This window comes from Pleurodeles waltl, chromosome 1_1, assembly GCF_031143425.1.
Source record: "Pleurodeles waltl isolate 20211129_DDA chromosome 1_1, aPleWal1.hap1.20221129, whole genome shotgun sequence".
NCBI classification, from domain to species: Eukaryota; Metazoa; Chordata; class Amphibia; order Caudata; family Salamandridae; genus Pleurodeles; species Pleurodeles waltl.
In genome coordinates this window covers 289570219-289595490 of record NC_090436.1, presented here as the reverse complement: position 1 = coordinate 289595490, position 25272 = coordinate 289570219, and the positions used below count along the sequence as shown (strand labels likewise).

General features: G+C 43.6%; 1 protein-coding gene across 1 annotated transcript in view; it reads right to left on the bottom strand.

Moving 5' to 3' along the window:
* NDUFS4 (NADH:ubiquinone oxidoreductase subunit S4) overlaps positions 1 to 25272 on the bottom strand; it is a 260074-nt gene that overhangs the window by 142409 nt on the left and 92393 nt on the right. The gene's annotated exons all lie outside the window — the stretch shown is intronic.

Here is a 25272-nt window from a genome sequence, read left to right as displayed (position 1 = left end):
TGCATAGGTACATGTCCTGCCTTTTGCCTACTTAGCACCCTACCCTATGGGTTACCTAGGGCATACCTTAGGGGTGTCTTATATGTAGAAACAGGGGTGTTGTAGGCTTGGCAAGTACTTTTTAAATGCCAAGTCGAATTGGCAGTGAAACTGCACACACAGGACCTGCAATGGCAGGCCTGAGACAAGGTTAAGGGGCTACGCAAGTGGGTGGCACAACCAGTGCTGCAGGCCCACTAGTAGCATTTAATCTACAGGCCCTGGGCAAATATAGTGCACTCTACTAGAGACTTATAAGTAAATTAAATAGTCCAATTGGGTATGATCCAATGTCACCATGTTTAAAGGGAGTGTGCAGGGTCTAAAAAAACAGCAAAAACAGTGTCCAAAAAGTGGAGGGAGGTAGGCAAAAATTTAGGGGTGACCACCCTAAGGCTGTCAGGTCTAACACCATTATTATCCAGAAAACTTTATCTAAGAACTCCCTCTGGATGTATTTCACTGCAAGGTCGAGTCCACCCTGGTGGCACTGTCCTACTAGGGTGGGGATAGGTGGTCTATGATGAAGCATGACACTATTAAGTTTGTGACACCACTTATTCCATAAGGAGCAATTTCCCACAGAGGTTCCAAGACAACAGTCCTAAATAGAATTACAAGAAAATATTTTTGAAATCACAACCCAAGTGGTTGCGACTCATAAAGCAATCTCATTTCCTCCACGCCTTTTGTGTATACTGTTTTGACATTGGGAGAATGTGTGGATGTTTCACCTTTCATCTCTCTGTTCAAGTAAGGCATGAATGGGAGAGACAAAAGAAAAAAATAGTTTGCCCACACTGAAGTATATCGGCAATCATGCAATAATCCATTTAACAGGGGCAGTCTGCAAGGTGTGACAAAAACAGCCTCAAGGTGGGACAAACGTAAAGCATTTATCAATGATATTAAGTGATTTTTGAAAGGCAAGTCCAGGAACGAATAAAAGTGGTGGGCATGAGATTGGTGTAATTAAAAGCCCACAATACTTACAACAGGTCAAAGCGCTTGCACACTCGACCTTCAAATGTTCCCATTCCCCTCTGAATAGGTCACAAGCTTGAATTCACATGAGTACACCGAGTAGCGTACATTACACATATCTGTAATAACGAGAATTTAAACAAACCTCAGTAGTACCCATATTGGACATTCATCTGACATACCAACTGTCTTATTTGCACTCTAAACTAGTACAACCCGAGATTCTGCTGGTTCAACTATACACTCATCTATAGATAACCCAGGGATATACAAAGTTGGTTCGCAACTAGTTCATTGAAACCAAAATACACCATGTGACTTTACTCTATGCAGACAAGCTCAACACCAAGACATCAACACTAATAAATAATTTGTGTTCATATTCCTAATTAACTGAAATAATTTTATCAAAAGCAATGCTCTAGAAGTCTTCTTTGTACTGGTCAAAGCATACAAGCTTATGGTATCTACTATGTCAGTCATGTCTGCAGACTTTAGAACTGCGCTCTCTGGCAACTACAACAGCCCCTATGCCCTACTCTGCAACGGTTTCCAAACTTGCAACTCAGAATCAAACATATGAACCATGAACTTCATCTCAAGTTTAGAGAAGTGCTGGCACTCTCAGTTTTGTAATCCAAGTCTTGTCCTGCTCACTGGATCAATCTTGCTCTGAAATTCATGTGTATTATTTTGTGCAGGGGTCATGAAAATTAGGTGAGCTAACTTTGCCCACCGTCCACGTACTTTGATAGCAGCAACAACACTACCACTGGATGCTGGTTGTCACCACTCTTCTTTAATTATTGCCCATCATACGTAAGAATGTTGCTTGCCTTACTGCTCGTGTGAAAGGTATGCACAATTCTTCAGCTCTGGCACAACCCAATAGAATCAATAGTGGTCAATGAAACACGCTACAAAACATTGTGGAACTACTCTGTCTATCCATTACCAGACACTGACACCCTTCTCTGTCTACACATCATACTTTGGTCTGGGCCTCAGTAGCAGCCACCCATCACTTCACTACTTTAGCAGAGGAGCACGGACACACAATCTCTCCTAACAACATACCGTCCAAGAGGTGTCTGGTAAAGACAAGCACGTCTCGACTGTGCCTCCATTCGGTAGCTTTCATTTCCATCAGTAGCTTTCATTTCCACCAACAGTGCACTATGTACCCAGTTGAGAGACTTTTCCTCAGGACGTTTGGTTGTTGCAACGTGGCACAGGAGTGGGCACACATTTTACATCCAATTGTGAATTGTGTCTAAAGGGACATAATGCAATATTACAGCCAACACCTGCAGTGCCTCATTCATAACGTCCAGTGTGTATACTTCCAATAAAGGATCACACATACAACCTTGCTTAGATGAGGATTTTTTTTTATAGTACTGGCTGCTGCAGCAAGGCAAATACAACTGTAAACCACACGTTTCAAGGGAAAGCAGAGTGCAAGTAATTAATCAGTAAGGAAATAAACATTCGTACTGTTCCTCATTTCCTGTCCCTAGTGGCCAACATCCATACCCGTAGAATAAATTCTCTCTTTAGCAGAGGAGGAAAACTATACAGTGCATGGATTTGATAGATTATTCAAAGTCAAACAAAAGCCAGAATCAATGGACACAGAGTAACCTATTAGTATGAGAGGGGTAAGTGCTCTCTATGTTTCTGTACAACTTAATAAACCTTTTTGAAACTGAAACAAATCAATCAATCCTTTATGTCAAAGTACACTACAAGTAAGCCAAGATCTCCGGTGCCACAGTAGAATATAAACAATGCTACAAACATCCACGACTGCTTCAGTGAACAGTTGCACAACATATTCAAATTGAAAAATCCATTAAATGTCACCGGGACTACACATGTTAGTGGCTATGAGCCATAACGGAAAACTAGAAGGTTTCAGAACTTCAATTCCAAACCACATCAACCTTCTGGCCTCCTTTGAAAGAGAAACTGTAGAGGAGGCAGTTTCCGAAACTGTTCAGGAAAGATGTGCTTCTTCGATGATTTCCAAAAGACGTTCAATTACTACTGCCAAGGGGGAAAATGCTGCTAAAAAAGAAAAGTGGTCGGCTCCATCGGATTAACAAAGGTCTAGGCACTTTACTTAAATGTCTCAGTGAAAAGAGTTGTCCCTTCTAACTAAAAGGTTAACAAAATGTGAGAATGTCCTCCCTGGCAGGAGAGCACTATCTCGCTGCTAGTCTACATCCTGCCATGCTCAATACAGGTAAGTTATCTTTGAGGTTTCCACTCTTCTCATTTTGATGGAACTGAATAAGAGGAGCTACTGCAAAAGTTTCTATCTTTAGATCAGGATTATACTCAGCCTGCTGCCACACTTACAGACTTACAGGCCACTCTTGCCTCGTCGTTGTCTGTGACGTCGGGATCTGCAGAGCTGGTGGATTCAGTAACTGCAGTCTATTCATAGCTGCAGCCTAGTGAAGGGCTGAATGACGCCCATTCCCTTCTCAAACTGTGAGGCCTTGATAAAAGCACCACACTGGGGGTAAAGACCAAGTCAGATCTCAAGTCACTGCTGTGGTCCAAATCCCTTTGATTCAACTTCCATGGAGAAGGTACAGTTCCGACCTTAATATACACAGAGGATTACAACGGGAAGCCCTCGATTGCCCATAGGATGTTGCAGGACACCTTTGGTAGCTTCCTGTAGTTGAGCACCACATCCTGAAAGACACCATTTAACCGGGACATGCAGAAAAGAATAACCATTGCACTATGAACTGAACTTTCAAGAGTACTTACCTTTCAGTGTTCTGAAATCGTGATGGACATTTAATGCTAAGTCAGTTCAAACAACATACCCCTCTGAAACTGTCACGCTCTCATTAGAGATTTCTGAGCAGTGGTACCCGGAGGGCAAGTAACGAAATCACTCTGCTTAGGCATGAACATTGTGCCTTAAGACAGTAAGTTCTGTAAAAGTTAAGTATATAATGGCCTCTTTAATTCACTATTCTGGACAAATGCAGAAACAAGCATACTGGTAGGTTTGTACTGTAGAGTGTTGCTAAACTAGCGAAAATGAATGTTCAGATTTCATTAAAACACAATTGTCATAAAGACTCTTATGGAAAGCCCACATATGTGTTGTTACTGATTTTTAATGGGCTGTGGTGTGCGTCTGTTAATCTTCATTATTTACAAACTGTGCTTGGTGTGCAATGTTGCCTTACATAATCGTTTCCTACTCTATTTCTTGTACTACAATTTACACATACAAAAATGTTATATTAGCACAGAACCACTAATAAAATGGTGCCAAAATGTGAATATGCAAAGTTGAAATATTATGATAACATTTGTATTAGTCCTCGGAGGCCAACTGCTAGACCAGCGGTTTGTGAGCTGCCAGCCCTGGTGCTATATGAGAAGGACCCATTGAGGACCTTACCAGCCCCTTCTTCTCCTACAGCTCTCAGCTGCCATCTAACCTGGAAAGCTGCGAGCAGCGGTCCGACTGTGCTGTGGGCTAATTGCCTCTGTGTATCACTGAGCTTCCTCAACTCTAACAAGCTAACACACCCAGAATCAGAATTATTACTCTTAATGGACTGGGTTTGGTAGCTGCTGGGACTGAAAAGTCCTCTCCATGGTGAAGATGTGGACCCTGCACTGGGTGCCCAACTGTATTGTTGTCTGGACCCCTAATGGCAATTTTTTTTGTCACAGGGGAACATGGAGCATGTGTCTGTGCACCATTACATATACCTGTATCACGAATTGAGCTGTTTTTGGACCAGGAAGGGCACCCAAAGCGCTACCCTCGGTTGCCATCAACAGGAGTTAAACAGCACAAGCGTGGTGGAGGCAGCATACCGTGTAGTGATCAGTAATTGTGAATAGGGCCTTTTTATCCTGTCACTAGAGTAAGGCCTACAGACTCACTCACCTTTTTAAATGTTCTGCTGCTGTGTGTTTAACTCACGCATGGCCTTCATCAGGTTGTTGTGGAAGTGCATGTGTGGTGAAAACGTGCTAAATGCATGGAAGCGCGCAAAACATACACTACACAGAGGGTGCAGTGAGCCACAGTGCACATGGCAAATGGATATGCAGTGTGTGTTTAAAGTGACACACTGGTGTAGTACAGGAAGACTGCAGTATTAAACAGTGTGTGCAGACTGAATGCTTATGCTGCATGTTTGAATGCTGGCAGTAGCATGGTACATGGGCTCAACAGTACTACACAGTGGAGTGTGCAGTGAATATACAGTGATTTCAGGAGTGCCTGCACTAGTACATTACATGGAGGACCTTGGGTTCCATTTTGGGAAGCCCAGGCCTGCCTGGTTAAAACACGAGGAGTAGAGAAATCCCGCCAGATATTCCTGTAAGCTGGGTGGGACAAGCACTGGAGGAGGGGTAACCAGCCTCTCCTTGTGCATTTCAAAGGGCTCTTTGATTCAGTCACAGATCACAAGGAAGGAGCCTGGACATATCTCAGGATCTTGTAATCAGCTTCAGAGTACTGCCTACCGTGACAGATGTCGTTTAAAGAGGAAGGATGAAGGGAAGAAATATTTATATCAAAGAAGCAGAACCCCAACATAATACTTCAAGGGTATAGATTCTAAATTACATTTTGATGTCTGGAAAGGAACTATAAGTAGAGGAGTTTGAGACCCCCAACTTTGTCATTGCATGAGGAGGTGAAGCTCTGCAAGACTTCTACCTGTGACCAGGCCTAGGGAACTAGCCTGCTAGTCTCCCTGCTGGGTGAATCCTGGAATCTGGAGCACCAGTACCTGCCTGCTCGCCAAGACCAATGTTCCCGTGAGGGAGAGAAGCTTGTTGGGAGAAGCAAGGCCAAGAAGTGAACCTGGACATGTGGGGCTCCTGAGTGAGGGGTGAGGAGAAGTGCCACACCGATCAGGCCATCGCCTGTGTGCAGCTTTTAGTTTGGCAACCTCATATCCCAGCACGGGCTGCTGTCATCCCCCGTGTGAAGCGTTGTGGAAGTTGCCGCTGTGTGCCAAGGCACTGTACTACATTAATCAAGCCATAGCACCTGTGTGAAAAAGTTACCACAACCCTGTACGCTAGGAAGGACCACAGAACAGGCACCCTAAGGCCAGCATGACGTAACAAGTGAGGTTTGTCGGTGTGACCCCGTATGCCAGGAAGGGCTGCTTGGAGCACTGAGGCTGGAGGTCGGGGTTGTTGCCCGTGACCCGAAAGTACTGCCACGATCAAGTCATAAGGAGTTTTATGACCGAGGAGGCCCGAGAACAGAGGAGATGCTGTTCGAGCCCTGCCAGACAATTGAGACTTCACCCATCCCCGAGTAAAGAGAGAAACAACTTACCACAAGTGGCTGGAGCCAGACCAACTCCGATCATCATTACACTGGTGCGCGTGGCTCAGAAGAGAGAGCTGGCGCTTGCCAGGAGCTGGCCGTGCGAACGCATGCAGCCCGACTTTGCCAACCCAGGCCTGGACCGCCTGCACCGCTGTCAGGTTTTGTACAGCAGGAGCGGGTAGCTGAGAACTAGGTCTACAGGGATATTGCGCCTTTGGTTATGGCACCCCTGCTTGACTAGGTGACTACACCTTATTGAATTAGTTTGAGGGGATGGGGGATACCCCATGATAGGGCCTAGTAGTTTACATTCCTTGGATGTCACCATATGTGAATGGTGAATAACAACACCCGTTACATGGACATCGGGTAGCAGGGGAGTGCGGCCGGACAACTACTAGAGTGCCTAACTCACAGGGGAGGACTGTGTTAACGCTTTTTGAATGTCATTTACCTTTTGCATGTGTAGAATTAAAATTAAAATACTTACAAAACAAGTATTTGGCTGGACACTGATTTATTGTATGAGCTGCTTACAAGCTCAATTACGAGTCATGTTTACTGACCTGTATCTACACTTCCCTCTGAGGGAGTCTTGACTGCTTATCATCCTATTAATTCAGAGTCTAGTAAATGTACTAGGGTTGTTGCAACTTATTGGGATCCTGTGCTGGTGGTCCTGCTTTCAGCCCTAAGGGCATCTAACTCAGCAGCAGCTCCTGTAAGTGCAATTAAATTACTGAGTTGGAATATTGCTGGTATACAAGCTAAACTAGGACAGAAAAACTGAGTGGAATTCATTCAGTCATTTGATAATATTCTAATACAGGAAACTTGGGATGTCTTCTGTGGAGGATTTTATTTATTACTCTGTCCCCGCTATCCCCACTGCAGTTGGTCGGGCGAGGGCAATGCTTTCCACTATTTCCCTCATCCCCCTTAAATGTGGTCTGATAGAAGCTTTTAATTTGTGTTGGCCAAATCATTTTAGTGTTATTATTAACTTTTACAATGATAATTTTATTGATAAGAGCAATACAAATGTTGATTCACTTTTTGAATTAACAGATGAACTTTGTTGTAAACATACAGAGAAAGGAAACGGAATCGATTTGATTGTGGCAGATGATTATAATGCAAAACTGGGGAATATTCTCCTGGGTAATTGAGCCTGCTTGGATAGAAGGGGGTGGATCAAAGAGGTTGTGCACTCTATTCCCTTTTGGTAGATTTTGACCTTTGCGATGCTATGGTGATGGTGACTCTATCTCAATGTGCGGTTGCCTCCTATATGGGAAATGGGGGATGTGCTACCACTATTAATTATATTTTTGTTATCCAGTATTTATTCTATCAGGTCATTGATGGATTCATTCAATCCTCTTAAGTAACCATAAGTCACTGTTTATCACCCTATAGTGGTTTGATGTTGGCACTAAGAAACCTGGGGGTGTTGCTGGGATCATCTCCATCAAGGATCAATGGAGAAGATGATTAGTTTAGTGCTCAGCTAAAACAGCTGAACCCTTAGAGAAACTCTGCAGCAACTACTTGGCTCGGATATATTGTTTTCCTGGTTCTGAGCAGGAGCAGGAGTCCACGAGAGGAACCTCTCAGGCTCCTGTTAAATTGGGAAGCATAATCAGGGAAGTGCTTTGAAGCCACAGACAACTGGGGTTGACATTCAGCCTTCATAGTTTGGTGGTGCTTGTAGGTTAGCCAATAAATGTCTTCAGGAAGTATTGCATGCCAATCCTTGATATAGGGGTTTGATTGCTGACTTTCAGAAGATATATCGGCAGGCACTATAGAGCAGAAAACTTGATTTGGCACAACGTGGTTTTATTTTGTAAAACCCAAAATACCAGTTTGTTTTAGCATGTAGTTATTAGTAATAAGCTATCTGTAAGTGGTAGTAACGGCATCTGAGCCAATATAGGCTCAGATCAATCAGTGGATCAATTTTTAAAAAATATACAATCCAGCGAGTTGGGCAACTGTGGCTATTGACCATCTTTTCTCCTTTCCTCCCCACTGATATTGTTTTTTTCTCTCTGAATTAGGTAATTGAGGCTACAAAAAACAGATCTGCTAACAAAGCACCTCTGTCTAGAGTCCTAATTGATTTATAGCTCATCTAGAATTTTAATCACCTTTATGTGCTAATTTTATAAACGTCAACAAAGAGTCCACTTTCACCATTCCTGGCACTGTGCGATTATTGGCCAACTATGCAAGTCCCAGTTGTTATTTTCCTATCTCATCGTTGGGCTCTGTTGTGAAGATTATGTGAAGGATGAGGCTCAATCTCCTAACAGTTTGGATGGATCAGAACAAGGGCCAACCTAGGGTACAGTTTGAATTCCGTGTGGGCCTAGGTATGATGGAACAATCTCTTAACTTCCATCTCTTACTCAGTATGTACATGATTGCAAAGTGCAGTTACATCTACCTGGCCTTCCTGGATCTCACCAGTGCCTTCGATAGTGTCATGAGGTCCAAACTGTGGGAAATTCTAGAGTGTTAGGGGGTTGATAAGCACAGTTACTTTCTTATGGGATCTCCAATGTGACCTGGAAGTCTCCATCTGATAAGGGAAAAACAGTGAAGGTACAGAGTCTATTAATTTGCCCCTGGAGTTAGGCAGGGTTGTGTACTTGCCGCTGTGCTGCTTTTGCTGTACATTAATGAGCCTAAAACAGCTTTAATTAAGCAGGACAGGAATGTGCCTACGGTTAAGAACAAGGCAGTGCCTGTATTATTATATGCAGATGACAGAACTTTCAATGGGCTTAAATGTCTATTAGATACACTTGTTGATTGTATAGGCCAAATGAATCTCAAAACAAACTTGACCAAAACGTTTGTTATGGCGTGAGGGACCAAAAATCTAAAGTCTTGTTTTCTGAACATATAAGGTAAAGTCCATTGTTATAACACTTAAGTTCACAATACGTGGGTGTAACTTTTGACTCAGAAGGTCCGTGGGCGCAGTGCCTCACAAAACAGACACAAAGACTCTCTAACTCTGTTTAATTTGGGATCCTCAATTGGAAGGAAACCTGTCAGTCCACTTTTAGAAGTTTATAAAGTCAATTGTTTAACTATTTAAACCTATCACATGTTTTGGCATATAATAATGTGAGGGTTCTGCAGCCCAAGGAAAACAGGGTCTGCAGAGGGATTGATACCTTCCAAGTACCTGTCCCACAGATGCAATTCACTGGGTCTTGTATATCTGCAAAATCTTACTAACCTTGTCCCTAAGCTGTTATGGTGCTTGATGTGATCTATCTCGCAGGCTATCTTTAATAGGGAAGTCTTTGTGGACTGCTCATCTTGTGACCAGGGTGCTGGATCCCCTGGCTCTCTTGCATCCAACAAACTGTCAATATGTTTGTCAGGCCATGAATCTTCTCTGATCCCAGCGCATTACATACATACAAAAAGGGGGGTAGCTGAAATCAAATTAAATAGCATGAAGAGGGAATCAATAAAACCTGTGCAATTAGGTAAGACTAATTCTAAGACTAACTAATATTAAACATCTGAAAATATGCACATTTGGGTGTGGAGCAATATTTGGATATGGTACATAATACATGGGACTGGATTTTATTGACCAAGTTGAGGTCTGGAATAATTAGAAGGTATTTAAGCTTCACATTAAACCAGTTTGATGTGTTAACTATGATGATGTCCCTGCAATGAGCACTCTGTACAAACCTTACTGCACTTTACATTTTTCTATACATTTTATGATGTATATAACTAATATAACTAAAGATTCTAAATTCCTGTATTCAGAAAAACTGGTTTTGTAACATGTAACACTGCACTACAATTTCAACACCTTAGTTCGGCGTCTTGTGTGCCTTAGTGTTTGTTCTTTCTTAAAATCTGGGTGGTGCTACAGAAAGAAACTCTTGTTCTCACTTTTTATAGTAACCGTGAATGTTTGTTTATATAAGAATGAATTACTGGACAATCCTTATTGGAAGATGTCTTCATACTTAATCTATACATATTTTTTGCTTTTATGTTTGTTTTCAAATGATCAAATAAAGTTTATTCGTTCATTCAAGTACACCAGCTTTTGTTCAAATGCACAGGTATACCATTGAATTAGGTGAAAGATGCAACCTGGGTCTAAACCTCGATATCTTTAGCATGTCCTACTGAAGCACATTCTGAATCGTAGCAATCTACTAAAGAATACATTGTATCTGCATATTCGTCACAGGTGCTGTTAATGTTTGTCTTCTCATCACTAAGAAGCCAAACCGAACCCATTCTTGCTGATTACCAAAAATCAAATAAGTCAGTAAAGTGTTTCATTTTTGATCTGCAAGCCACTGAGGTGCAAGGGGTGTTCCCTTCATTTGATGAACAAACCTGTGCTATACAGGCTTCACTGCATATCTTGCTAATTATGGTATTTCTTTGCCGACAATGGAAAACAATGGAACCAGAAATAATGTATTTTTTCTCTTCTGCTGTTTGATATTTTCTCATCAATAAAGAGTAGCCATTTGAAACAAGCATTGGCAAAGCCAATATGTCTCTGCTCAAAAAGACAGAATCATTGGCCTTGCCAATACTTTTTTCATTGGCATGAATATGCAAAAATGGCCGTGCCAGTGGGTCAAAATGCGTGCTAATGGCAAGCCATCTTGCAATGATGTTGCTTTTAAAGAAAATACTTTCTAAGATAGCTGCCAAACGTTATGCCTAGAAAGTGACCTATGAGTAAGTGGATGTTATGATGCATACATGTGCATGCCTGGTAGTGCACTAAAGTAATTTTGGCATTTTATAGTTACCATTCTCATATGCCAGACGGATATTTTAGAAGGGGAAATTAAAAACAGGAAGGGGAAAAAAGATTAAATCAGCCTGTAAGCTTCCAGGCCATCTTAAAAAATAAATTTACACAAACATTATGGAAGTGGGGGGAGCGGGACAGGACTTTTTGAAAGAGGAGTGGATATGGATGCAGAGTATTGGGGTGAAGAGGTCTGAGGAATAAGCAAGCGAGACACCAAGAAAACAAGCATTTGCATTATGAGCTGAAACCAAGAAAAAATAGTCCCTGTACCCTCACAGTAGCAGTGAATGCATAAAGCTCCTCCATCAGTACACTCCGAGACTGAAATGCTCCTGGGCAGGGCAAACACAAGAATAAGGTTGCAAAGCACTGAATCAAAAGCAGTAACCTAAGAAAGACAACAAAGCCAACCAATACTGAGCAACAATACTGATACTAACAATATGTTATGTAAAGGAAACAATAGGTCACCCAATGGACAGATAAGGCTTTGGTAGCAGATAACCGAAAAGCACCCAAGGAAAATATTTGTCTTTTGTCTACCTAGCTCTCAAAAGGGTAGAATGGGGCTTCATAAAAATGTTAAGAAAATGTACTTATTTTAATTGAGTAACACTGGTGGTAATTTCAATAAGTATTAACATTGGGAAGATACTATTCCAATTATTTGTCACAAACTACTGAAACGGTTATATGATCATATAGCACATCATATTCATTTTAACTTAGTACCATATTTGTTTATGGTGAATGCATATTTAAGGATAGAATTGAGTAAAGAGTAGATTAGAAGGTGTATGGGAAAACAGTGACAAGAGATGGGACACCTAGTTGGGGTTTGTATCCAGACAAAATATTTATGTTACAAGTTAGCAAATCCAGTTAGGTAAAACTGACCCAAACATTAACATGCGTTCTGGTCTAATTTTCTACTCTGTAAGACCGCCTTAAAAAGCCAGCTAACAAAACAACATTCTAAATTCATACACCCATAGGGGTTTTCCTATTTGAACTCAAATGTTTTAAGACCTTCTAGCACAAAAGTGTGCTTTTAAAATCCACAAGACTGTATTCTCTTTTGTTCACACAGGTTTAGTAGTGTGTTCTACAATGGCTACTTACAAGCTAATTCCCTACTACTAGCGCAGTTGTTTCTATGACCTCAATCCAGAAAAAGTCATCTTTGGATAGGTGCAACACAAGTCAGTTAGCCATTATTCTTATTACAATTTTAACACTTATTAGAGTCAATTGCTTTTTTTTTCTAGCATCTAACACAACCTAAAAAATGTTGAATCAACTTACATTTAAAGTCCTACAACTTGTTTTATTCTTTTTCAGCTGACAGACCACATTAGATCTGATACCATGACCCAAAAATGCCCAATATTCTCCGAGTATTAAGAGGTGCGGGTCTGTATAAGCCAAAATATACTTGCATGTCTAAGTGTATTTTTAGCACTTGTACAATCTGTTGGCGTTACTGAAGCCCATTTTTGATGGGCTTTTTTATATTTCCAGAGAAACTGTTTAAGATACACAATATTTCTCTGAAATCCCAAACTGGATCCATATTCCCTCACATGAACTAAAGCTCACTGATCCAATAACTGAGAAGGTTAGCAAAATAGTATGCTTTTTTCAAGACCTTTCGAAAATCCTTGCAAAGAAAGAATTGCACAATGTGGTGGGTAGAACTACTTGCCTTCTTACCTTTGTGACATTTGACTTGAACATCAGAGCATAGTGCAAGATTCCAACTGACATTCTTTACAGTTTAACCAACTATGGGGTGTTCAGCAACATGTTTTCCCTTTTAGTAGCCAGATCAAGTGAGGTTTTTGTTGATACATTACTTGGTACACTGAATGCTCCGGATTATACTGGGCAGTGTAATCTAAACACATAAAGACATGGTTTTGAATTACACAATTAAAAACAGATTTGCGAGTGGGGGAAAAAGAGGGGGACAGTGAGAAAGCAGCCATGTCACTGTGAGAAGTGTTTTGGAAATCATATCTGTACAGTCTACCTAACATTGCCAATGACTGATATTAAGAAGATAGTTTTTTCTACATGTCTAGTTTGCATGTGATATTTGGCAATAACCTGCAGATGCTCTCACAGTGTTTGATGGACGAAAGGATGAGACACCTTACCAGGATTTTAACAAGGGACTGCAACATTACAAACATTTTAAAGAATGGTAACTAGAGGTTTAATTGGGATTCTGATGAACATGCTAAAGGTGCACTTTCATCTCTCCTTCCAATTATTTCTGTCTTCTGTATAAAACCAGAAATGTACACCATAAGAAAAGTTTGAAAACCTACCCAGTCCAATAATTGTACATAAGGGATAATTCAAAGTGCTAATCCTGCTCTGGGAATTTGCATCCTCTTTTACTAGCAGGCACTGAGCAAGATTGTCTATAGGGGTGGTAAGGCATTTCTAGGCCTTAGAGATGGATTGTTTTTAGGGGTAGTAAGATCATTTAAATTTATGAGCAGGAGTATTTTAAAATGACTATAAATGATGCAACTTAGGAACATTGAATTTAGAGCATAAACATTAAATAATTGATTTGAAATTATATTTTATAAAATTAAATACAATTTAAAAAATACATGTATTTTTGTTGCAAATGTCTATATATATATATATATCTATATCTATCCATATATATATATATATATATATATATATATATATATATATATACACACACAAAAAACATACATGAATGTATACACATAATATACAGATAAATGTAAAGTAATATATTAAAAATAATATATTTATAACTTAATATAGTTTATAAGTGGTTAAAAATAATACTTCTGAAGTAAAGGACTACAGATGTAAAGGCATGCGATTTAAAGGTACTCCTGATGTAAAGAAGTGTGATGTATTGGCATTCCCAAACTAAAAACTGTTATATAATGGCTCACAATTTAATGGTCTGCGATGTAACAAATGACATGCAACAGCTGGAGATTTAACTTTTCTCATAATTTCTTACTTTTATATAATGCTTCACTTTGATGTCTCCACTCACTTTTGGGAGGATGTATTTCACTTCCAACATGAGCTAGCTGCTGTAAATTCTCTTGGCAATCACCTATGTTCGTTCATTCGTTCGTTCCGTGCAGTAATATGGTGTGACCCATGTGAACCTCTGCTTTTCCTCCTGAACATTTATGTGCAGTAGATTTTAACCATAATATAAATGACTCATAGAGTGAATTTCTTAAGTTCTCAGTGCAATTTTATCTTGTCTACCTTTCAGATTGTTCCTCTCATTCTTTTCTAGAAATCCTTTTTGTGCTCAATCTTTGGTTCTACCAAAGTTGCTTGGAGCCTTTAATGTTCTTATCTGGAACATCATGTGAGCCAGTCAAAGCCACAAAGGAGAAAGCCAGTTTGGTGGCTAGTAAAGCATTGCATTTTTATGTATAGTTTTACATATAATCTTTGGGCTACCACGCATAAGTATTAGATATTTAAACTCCAGACTTATCTGTTTTAGTGATGTTGTCATCAAGTCTAAAGTAGGCACACAATGTTTTTCAGTCTTACATGCACTGGCATTAGCACTAGTTTTTCATTGGAGAGCAGGAAAGTAAACAAAAGGCAATCAGAAAAGAAATAATACAACACTGAAAGGATTGTCGCATCTTATCCAAGGCAGATCACAGCAATAACGTCACCCAAACGAGTTATGGGCATTCAAATGTAACTGTTCCGGGTCTATCAAGGGCAACGTTTAATCTCCTTCACAATTGTTCATTGTTGCTTTTAAATCAGTATTTTCCTAAACTTGTCTCTCACAGGTTCTCAGAGTTCTCCGTATGTTCCATGCTCAATATGTAGCCCCTCATGAAATACAAGCATCTTTCATGTTTTTCAAAGCATACACTGGAGATATATTTAAAAAGGGAAAAAAATACATTTCAGCTGATTCAGTTTTCCTTTCTTCTTCTCTTAGCCAACTAAAGAGGATCTTGCTAGACACTCGTGTGTACGCTTAAGGTCAACTCTTTTTACGTTACTGCACGTTTCGCCTCTGCAAAATAATTTCAAAATTGGAATCGCTTTTTAGGCTAAACTCCACCTCCTCTTTTATAAATACAGATTACTTGGCACTGCATCCATTTACACTTTCCTCCTTCTTCAACTCACCTCAGGGCAGATTTTGTTAACTTTGGACTTTTACATAGTTTTTAATCTTCAACCCATATCATGCATTACCTTGCTAAAATGCTGTATGCTATGCACATTCTTTAGTGACTTTCTAAATATTTTTATTGCTTCACAGGAAAGTTTTCAATGAATTCCAACAGCTAGTTATAACAAATCACCACAAATATTTCCTTTCTAAACTTTGGATTTAAAAAGAGATGGTAATTGTTACAGACCTGGGGGATTTTACTGTCAATGCACTGCAGGAAATGGGCCACAAGCAGGCTGAGGGAACTTCAGGCGACAAAAGCTATTCATTAACAAATGTTGGTTCAAGAAAATGACAAGAAAGGAGACTGCAATACTGAGATTGACAATGGAAATAATTATCTTAAAGGGCATTTAAGGTCTGCTGGGATGAGATGGACTGCATTTTATTCTGAGCAACAGAACCAAATTCCATAATCCTTTTAAATGCTACAAACTTTATTTTTAAAAGTATACAAATGACTATGTGTTACAACCTTATTTCAGAATGATATTTGTGTCTAAAGAAGAAAGACATCATATTTTGCGTATTAAATATTCAATTTAGTACTATCACTTAATATATGCTGAAGAGGTCATTTCTGGGGGAGGCAACAAAACACACCTTTTTCATTCAAATGGGGAGTGAAATTAGTTTACAGAATTTGCCCAAAATTACTTGGCATGCAAACCAGAAAAATTGGTTGATTTGCTGTACATGCAATTCCTCTGGATCCCACTGGCAAAATGAAGTCCCGTGAAAATCAGAAAATCTGCCCTAGCCACCCAAAACCCATGATTCGTCTGGCTCTTACTGGGCCTAATTTCACTGCCAAGACCTCTCTGAAACTGATGTTTGTGGGCCTTTCCTCCCCCAATGTAAGGGTGAATTCTCTTCTGCATATTGAGTAATAAAAACTAAATTAGCCAGCCCCAGTCTTCATTTGAAGAAAGTGAAACCTCGAGTGGAATGTGGAATGTAATGCCCCTCTGCCTCACTACAACGGAGACCTGCATGTGTGATTTCTGACATATTTTTTCCACATGTAGAGGTGGTAACCACTGGCATTTACCCATCCCTACTAAGTTAACAAGATCTGGCGTTCCAAACTACTGAGCTATTGGCATTGCAGATGCTTGAATACATGCTGCCATCTTCCAAACCGTTTTTCCATTGCTTATTAATAATCTTATAACAGTGGTACACTGGTCACGTGGGTGCACAAGATAATGGTTTCCCAAACATGCCCTGGTTATGCAGATTAACAGTTGCAAAGGGTGTACTGTATACAAGCTAAAACAAGAGTGCTGCAGCATGAAGTTGCCAAGCTGAAGGAAGAGAAGAGTTAAGTAGGGCACAGTGGCTCTTTATCAATAGGTTTACAAGCAGCAGTGTTCAACTCTCAGGAAACCACGGCGTGAGAATGGGAACAAATTAAGATTTAGAAAAAAGCTACTCTATCAACAGTTCTGAATTAAAACATATAATGAACACACTAATAATATACAGTGCATCATTTAATTAAATAGAGGAGTAACCAATAACATACAGGGTATCATTTCAATAAATACAGGAGTAAAAGTCAATCACAAAGATTATCTTTGAATGTTACATTCATTTTTGGACACGTGCAAAGTACGTAGAAGGTTCGTTGCTGGAATAGGAAGTGAATCCCTGAACCATCAAAGAATCCAGCAAAACTATGGTAATTTTAGCAGATATATAATTATGTTATATACATATCTAATATAATAATAATAAATATTAATGTAAGAGAAAATACTTCAAACCCAAAGCAGTCAGAGCTGTGATATTCAGAAGTCATTCATTGTGTAGTCAATAATTTTCAATAACTTTATTTAAAAACAAAATAAAAATAATGAACACTGCTGCCCATCCTCTTTTGGGTTAATGTATTTTGGAGCCTTGAGCCAACAATGTTATTGGTATCACTTGGGGGGATGGGTTCTTATATGATTTATTTGCAAGGTATAGAAGCCCAGAGATGTAAAATATGTGAAAGCAAGTTATAACTCTGACATTTGTGAGTTACCATTCCACTAGCAATATACCTTGACGTAAATGGAAATTTTTATTACCGTGAATTTTATTATTAAAATTATAAATACAGTAAATATATAACTTGATAAATCTAATAGTAGTTATGATCATATTAAATAGACAAAGTAAAAGTTAAACATTTTAAAATGTATTTATTTTTTCAGAGCTGGTGGTGAATGACGTCCAGCATCATGAAGAAGACTGCAACAATTACATCCTGACCCTCTGGTCCCCAGTGTATAATTCATTTACGGTCAAATGTCCAACATGAAGTTACGCTGGCAAGCTCGCAGGACTACTCATTATTATTGAAAAACTTTGTTAGAGGCAGTTCAATTAAGGAATCGCATTACACTGTTAGAATTGCGAGAAATATGTAAAGCCATGCGGTTCCCCAAGAACTTCACCACAGAAAGCGCAGGAGCCTGTTTACTATGAAGAGAGATTTACAGATTATTAAGTGAAAAGCTGAAGCAAGTGTCAGTTATGATGATGGAACGAGTGAGTGCATGAGTAAACGCTTAAACAGAAGAACATCATTACAGTCAAACCTGTATGCTGAAGAATGTATATTTTGTGGAAAGGTAAAATGCTACAAGCGAACATCAATGTGTGAGAAATTGATGAAGGCTACGGAACTTAGAGTTGACAAAAGGCTTCAAGACTGTGAAAGAATTAATTGTGATTCAAAGATCTTAGCAGTTTGTAGTAGGGACATAGGGGCTGCAGAAGCCTATTTTCATGCATCTTGTTATAGGAACTATACAAGGGTTAAAGCAAAGGAGGAATGCATTAATCTAGCATTCAAACTGATGATCCCTACAAAAATATGAGAGATGAAGCACATAATGAACTATGACAGTACACAGTTCCAAAGAAGTAATATGTGTGACTGCCACTGAAAGGCTTAAAACCCTCATGACATGCAGAGGAATACAGGGAATAGACAAATCAACCAAGAAGCATATTAGAAGAAAACTGGACTCCAAGTTTGGCGACAGCCTCCACATATTTCCAACAATAAAGGAAAATAATTTTCCCAACCAGATAGTGTCATGCTATAGGATGCTGTAAGAGAAAACCAGAGTTTGAAAAGAGAATTATCAATTTTAAAGATTAAGGCAACAGACACGAACAAGATCATTGATCAAACATAATCCCACATGAGAACAATGATTAAAACAAACTTGACATCAACACCATGGCCATATCATCCATCAGACGTTGATAAACATTCATTTATAGTGCCTGATTATCTGAACCCCTTGGCAGCCAAGGATGTAATGGTTACGTCCTTGGCTGCGGCACTGAGGCGCCAAGGACTTAACAGTTACGTCCTTGGACTAGCTCATGGGGGAAGTGCTAGCGCTGCCCCCATGAGCCTCGCTTTGGCACCCTCACAGCAGGGATGGTAGGAGAATCGCTTCCCCTTCCACCCCCGGTCTCCCTGTCCCCCCTTTGGCGTCTGATGACGTAAGCGCGCACTGACCTCATCAGAGGCCTGTCCATCCGTGCTGGAAGCTCATCTTCCAGTGCTGATAGGAGGAGAAACAAGTTTGCATTTCTGCTCCGAACACGTGGAGGGGCCAGGAAAGGAAAGGCCTTTCCTTTCCTTTGATCTCTTTCTCAGCATTTCTGCTGCCCGATCGCGATGTGATCGGGCAGCAGAAATGCCCACTAGACACCAGGGAGTCTTTGAATTTTATTTCTATGCATAAGGGGAGCGGGCCTTTGGGAAAGGGCCACTCCCAAGGGGGGCAAATTATTTTTAGGCTTTTTACCCTCCACCCCCGGGGGGCAGATCGGCATATTATAATTAGGCTGATCTTCCCCCTGGGGGCAGAAACCGGTAGACACCAGGGATCATTTTTTTTTGTTTATTTTTTTTTTAAATATATGGGGAGCAACCACTCAGACATGGGTCGCTCTCTGGTGGGCAAAATTACTCTTTAGACCATTTCTGCCCCCGTGGGGGCAGATCGGCCTATTTTTATTAGACCAATCTGCCACCAAGGGGGACAGAAACCACTAGACACAAGGGAATATATTTTTTTATATATATTATTGAAATATTTTTAGTCTATTTCTGCCCCCCCTCCCTAGACACCAGTGAAATATATTTTTTTTGTTTATTATTTTTTATATATGGGGAGCGACCCCTTAGGTAAGGGTCGCTACCCTGGGGGGCAAATTGTATTTAGACCATTTCTGCCCCCTTTGGGGATAGATCGGCCTATTTCTATTAGGCCAATCTGCCCCCCGAGGGCCGAAACCACTTAGACACCAGTGATTGGTGTGTGTGTGTATGTCTGTGTGTGTTTGGTTTGGGGGGCAGCCCCTTGGGCAAGGGTCACTCCCTGTGGGGGCACATTACTGTTCACCATGTCTGCCCCTTGAGGGCAGTTGGGCCTATCTTTGGAAGACCCACCGAAAGCCCACCAGAGACCTGGGAAGATTTGTTTTTCAAAATAAGAGGGTGGGGGTATGGCCATACCCCCACCACAAATAAATGGGGCCAAAGTTTTTCTGCCCACCAGTGGGAAGATGGGGCAATTACCCCTGATCCACACTTGGGGGGGCAGTTTGGGGGGCAGGAGTAGAAAGTATTCTAGATGCCAGGTGTTAGAAATGGACAATTCAATTAAAAATCAAAAAGAGTCTTCATGTAATTTTAAACACAATGCTAATGCTGTTAGCGTGGAAATGTTCCTGGGTGCATCAAAAATAACCCCGCACGGGCGAGTGTGCATCAAAAAGGGCTTGCGATGTGTCGACGTCACTCACGAGCAAGACCTTGCGTTGTTTCTCCTTCAGTCGAGTTGGCGTGCGTTGTTTCTTCTCTCCGCAGGAGAGCGATGTGTAGATTCGAACCGCACTCCTTGGTCCAGTCACCAGGCAGGTCGCTCCCCCCCATCTGCCACGCAGCCCCCTGTGGGTTGAACCTCCGTTGCCTCTTTTGCCGCCTGACTACTCGCTCCCTTTTTTCTATTCCCCTGAGCTTGTGCTTCTGTGCCACTTGTTTTTTCCATTCTGTGCCCCTGTGTTTTGCTTTCTGTACCTCTGTGCTCTGTTGTCCCTCTCCCGCCGTCTTTTCCCGCCGTTTTTTTCCCCGGGTTTTTCCCTTGCTGCTGAGCCCCTGCTGCCCCGCCCCCTTCACTCCCATTGGCCGCCCCGCTCCCACCTGCTCCTCCCTCCCTCTGCCCTCATATGGAGGCCGCGAAGCGGGCACGCAGCGGACGTGCGCAGCGGGGGCGCCGCTGGCGCGCCAAAGGCGCCCCTAAGGCAAGCCCGTCTGCGCCTGTCCGCGCCTGGACCGCACCCAGCACCAGAACCCCTGGAACCCGCACCCCCGCAACACCAGACTGCACTACGACGCAAGCACCCTCCACGCACTCAACACCAGACGAGACCACGCCTGCTACCGGGCCACCCCGAAACACACTCAGGGGCCTTTCACCTGCCGGAACTGCAGATTCACCAGCATCCAACCCTCCACACCACCAGCCAGAGAACCCAACCACCTCCGCTGCATCCTCCTCAACACCCGCTCCGCTTGCAAGCACGCCATCGAACTTTGGGACCTCCTAGACTCCACTGCCCCTGACGTTGCCTTCCTGACGGAGACCTGGCTGAACTCCACCTCAGCACCAGACATTGCCATAGCCATCCCACAGGGCTACAAGATCTCCCGCAGAGACCGCACCAACGGAGTGGGAGGAGGAATCGCCATCCTCCACAAAGACTCCATCAAAATCTCAACGAACACTGATGACAGCCTCACCACGCCGAGCACATGCACTTCCAGATCCACACCGACCCCAACACCACCCTCAGAGGAACTCTCATCTACAGACCTCCTGGACCCCGCCCACAGTTCAGTGACACCATCGCTGACCTCATCAGCACCCACGCCCTCGCTTCCACGGACTACATCCTCCTCGGGGACCTGAACTTCCACCTCGAGAACAACAACAACGCCAACTCCACCGCCCTGATCGACAACCTCGGACTCAAACAGCTAGTAACGACACCCACTCACGCCGCTGGACACACGCTTGACCCCATCTTCTCCGCAAGCCCCCACGTCTCCTTCAACCACACCACCGAACCACACTGGACCGACCACAGATGCGTCCACTTCACCTTCAGAAAACCCACCACACACCACCGCACCCAACAGCTACCACGCCGCTGCTGGGGCAAGGTCACCGGGGACCAACTGACTACCGCCCTCGCCCTGAGACCACCCACCGACCCAGACACTGCCGCGACCAACCTCACACAGTGGATCAACGACTGCGCCAACATCCTCGCCCCTCTCAAGACCTTTACAACCAACCACACCAACAAGAAAGCCGCCTGGTTCACCGAGGACCTCCGTATCTCCAAGCACACCTGTCGGAAGCTGGAGAAGAAATGGCTCCACGACCGAACACCAGACAACCACACAGCCCTCAAGAGTGCCACCCGCAGACATCACCAACTCATCAGGACCGCCAAGAAGACCGCCTTCAAGGACCGCCTAGACAACAACGCACACAACACCAAAGAGCTCTTCAGCATCGTGAAAGAACTCTCCAACCCCAGCTCCATCACCAACGACATCCCGCCATCTCAAGACCTGTGCGACTCCCTGGCCACCTTCTTCCACCGCAAGATCACCGACATCCACGACAGCTTCAACCCCGACCCCCCCTCACCCACCACCGAGTCCACCACCCCTGCGACTACCACTCGCAGCAGTCGCCTGACCGTCTGGTCCAGCGTCAGCGACGAAGACACCATCAAAACCATGAACTCCATCCACTCCGGATCCCCATCAGACCCCTGCCCTCACCACGTCTTCAACAAAGCCAGCGCAGCCATCGCACCCCACCTCCGGAAAACAATCAACTGTTCCTTCGAGACAGCAACCTTCCCAGAAAGCTGGAAGCACGCTGAGATCAACGCCCTTCTGAAGAAGCCCAAGGCGGACCCCAAGGACCTCAAGAACTTCCGTCCCATCTCCCTGCTCCCTTTCCCGGCAAAAGTGACCGAGAAGATTGTCAACAAACAGCTGACCCGCTACCTCGAAGTCAACAACATCCTGGACCCGTCCCAATCTGGTTTTCGCAGTAACCACAGCACAGAGACCGCCCTCATCGCCGCCACTGACGACATCCGGACCCTAGTGGACAAAGGAGAAACAGCTGCCCTCATCCTCCTGGACCTATCAGCAGCCTTTGACAAGGTCTGCCACCGCACCCTATCAGCACGCCTCCATGACGCCGGTATCCAAGAGAAGGCCCTGGCCTGGACCACATCCTTCCTCTCCGGCAGAACCCAGAGCGTCCGCCTCCCACCCTTCCGCTCCAAAACCACTGAGATCATCTGCGGCGTCCCACAGGGATCCTCCCTCAGCCCGACACTGTTCAATATCTACATGGCCCCCCTCGCCCACGTCGCAGGACAACACAACCTCAACATCATCTCCTACGCCGACGACACCCAGCTGATCATATCCCTCACCGAAGATCCCGACACCGCCAAAGCTAACCTCCATCGAGGAATGAAGGCCATAGCTGACTGGATGAAGGACAGCAGACTGAAGCTGAACTCAGACAAGACGGAGGTCCTCATTCTCGGACCCACCCCATCAGCCTGGGACGACTCTTGGTGGCCCACGTCACTAGGCACAGCCCCGGAACCCACGGACCACGCACGCAACCTTGGGGTCATCCTCGACTCCACTCTCTCCATGACCAGGCAAGTCAACGCCGTCTCCGCGTCCTGCTTCAACACCCTCCGTATGCTCCGCAGGATCTTCAAATGGATCCCCCTCGACACGAGAAAAACCGTTACCCAGGCCCTCATCACCAACAGACTCGACTACGGGAACGCCCTCTACTCAGGAACTACAAACAAGATCCTGAGACGACTCCAACGCATCCAGAACGCCTCGGCCCGACTCATCCTCGATGTCCCCCGCCGCAGCCACATCACACTCCACCTGAGAGGCCTGCACTGGCTCCCCATCAACAAAAGGATCACCTTCAAGCTCCTGATCCACGCACACAAAGCACTGCACAACACCGGACCCACCTACCTCAACAACCGACTCAGCTTCCACACCCCCACCCGAAACCTCCGCTCAGCCAACCTCGCCCTCGCCACAGTCCCCCGCATCCGAAAAACCACCGCCGGCGGCAGATCCTTCTCCTACCTCGCCGCCAAGACCTGGAACACTCTCCCCACCATCCTATGACAGACCCAGGACCTGCTGGCCTTCAGAAGACTCCTCAAGACCTGGCTCTTCGACCAGTAGCACCCCCCTCCCCAGCGCCTTGAGACCCTTGCGGGTAAGTAGCGCGCTTTACAAATGCAGTGATTGATTGGTCCAGGCTGGCCTTGCGGCGTTTTTGCACGCCCAGCGATGTTTGCATCAGAAATTCTGCTGCACTATGATCGGAAAAACCACATAGCGCAGGTTGCGATCTCACCAGCCTCTGTCAGCGTTGCTGCGTGCCGTTTCTCCAGCCGTGGGCATCGATCTTCCGGTCGCGTTGCAGGTAAGCGTCGATTTTCAGCAACAAAGCCAGCGTGGCATTGATTTTTCAGCCGCAGATCGGAGTTGCGTCAATCCTTTCCCCACAAGGCAGTCAATGCGTGGATTTCTCACTCTTGGGCTGCCAGCTTCTCCTTTCAGGGTCCCAGGAACTGGATGGGCACCACTTGTCAGAGTAGGAGTCTCAGCAGAGGCTCCATGTGCTGGGAGAGAGAAGTCTTTGCTGTCCCTGAGGCTTCAAACAACAGGAGGCAAGCTCTAAATCAAGCCCTTGGAGAGTTCTTCAGAAGAAATAAGGCAACACAAAGTCCAGACTTTGTCCTCTAGCACAGGCAGAAGCAGCAACTGCAGGAGGGCTCCACAAAGCACAGTCACAGGCAGGGCAGCTCTTCTTTCTCAGCACTTAAGCTCTTCTCCAGGCAGAGGTTCCTCTTGGTTTCCAGAAGTGTTCTAAAGACTGTGGTTTTGGGTGCCCTTCTTATACCCATTTTGCCCTTTGAAGTAGGCTTACTTCAAAGGAAAGTCTCTCTTGATTGTGAAATCCTGCCTTGCCCAGGCCAGGCCCCAGACACAAACCAGGGGGTTGGAGACTGCATTGTGTGAGGGCAGGCCCAGCCCTTTCCGGTGTGAGTGACCACTCCACCCCTCCCTTCTAGCACAAATGGCTCATCAGAAAATGCAGACTACACCCCAGCTCCCTTTGTGTCATTGTCTAGTGAGAGGTGCAACCTGCCCAACTGTCAAACTGACCCAGACACGAAATCCACAAACAAGCAGAGCCACAGAAATGGTTTAAGCAAGAAAATGCCCACTTTCTAAAAATGGCGTTTTTTAACACACAATCTTAAAATCAACTTTACTAAAAGATGTATTTTTAAATTGTGAGCTCAGAGACCCCAAACTCCATGTCTATCCGCTCCCAAAGGGAAGCTACACTTTAATCATATTTAAAGGTAGCCCCCCTATTAACCTATGAGAGGGACAGACCTTACAACAGTGAAAAACAAATTTGACAGTATTTCACTGCCAGGACATATAAAACACATTACTATATGTCCTATCTTAACCATACACTGCACCCTGCCCTTGGGGCTACCTAGGGACTACCTTAGAGATGCCTTAATGTAAGAAAAGGGAAGGTTTAGCCCTGGCAAATTGGTACACTTGCCAAGTCGACTTTATAGTTAAAAACTGCACACACAGACACAGCGGTGGCAGGTCTGAGACATGATTACAGGGTTACTTATGTGGGTGCTGCAGGC